Here is a 1392-nt window from a genome sequence, read left to right on the forward strand (position 1 = left end):
CACCAACTTGACCTTATAGATATCTACAGAGTACTTCACCCAACAACAGCACAATATATATTCTTTTCCTGTGCACATGGAACAATCTCCACAATAAGCAGTATGTTAGGCCATAAAGTAAGCCTTAATAAATTTTTTAAAATGGAAATACTGCAAAGCGTCTTCTCAGATCACAATGCTATCAAATTAGAAATCAACAATAGGAAAATCAATGGAAAAAGAGTAAACACATGGAAACTGAACACAACCCTCCTTAATAAAGACTCAGTAAGAGAAGAAATAAAAAATGAAATTAAAAAATTCCTTGAATCAAATTAGAATGAAAACACAACATATCCAAAACTTTGGGACACAGAAAAAACACCTATTAGAGGCCAATTTATAGCAATAAAGCACACATCAAAAAGAAAGAAAGAGCCAAAATTAACACTTTAAATCAACACCTCCAACAATTAGGAAAAGAACAGCAAGAAAAGTCTAGTCACCAGAAGAAAGGAAATAATAAAGATTAAAGCAGAAATCAATGAAACAGAAAATAGAAACACAATGGAAAAAATCAACAAGACCAGAAGTTGGTTTTTGAAAAGATTAATAAAATTGAGAAACCACTGCTAAGGTAACAAAGGAAAAGAAGCAGAGAATACAAATAACATGAATAAGAAACAAAATTGGTGACATCACAACTGAAACAAAAAGGATAATATCAGGATACAATGAAGAACTGTACTCCAACAAATTTGAAAATCTGGAAGAAATGGACAGATTTCTAGAACCATACCACTTACCTAAATTAACACAGACTGATGGGAAAAGTTGCACAGATCCATAACAGAAAAAGAAAATGAATAGGTCATCAAAAAATTACCAACCAAAAAAAAGTCCTGGCCCAGGTGGTTTCACTGGAGAATTCTACCAAACATTCAGAGAAGAACTGAAAGCATTCCTACTCAAACTATTTCAAAACATAGAAAAGGGTGGAATCCTCCCTAACTCATTTTATGAAACGACCATAACCTTGATATCAAAACTAGGCAAAGACATTACTCAAAAGGAAAACTACACACCAATATCCTTCATGAATATAGATGCAAAAATCTTCAACAATCCTACCAAAAGATTCCAACAACATACCAAGTGGGGTTCATATCAGATATGCAAGGATGGTTCAACATTAGAAAAATAATCAACATCATCCACCACATAAATAAAACAAAGGAGAAAAATCACATGATCATATCAATTGATGCAGAAAAGGCATTTGATAAAATCCAACACCGATTCCTAATCAAAACTCTCAGCAAAATAGGAATAGGAGGGACATTCCTCAACATAATAAAGGGCATCTATGCAAAACCAACAGCCAACATTATACTCAATGGAGAGAGACTGAAA

The sequence above is a fragment of the Orycteropus afer genome, unplaced genomic scaffold (assembly GCF_000298275.1).
Source record: "Orycteropus afer afer isolate SDZICR_OR568_19922 unplaced genomic scaffold, OryAfe1.0 scaffold00327, whole genome shotgun sequence".
NCBI lineage: Eukaryota > Metazoa > Chordata > Mammalia > Tubulidentata > Orycteropodidae > Orycteropus > Orycteropus afer.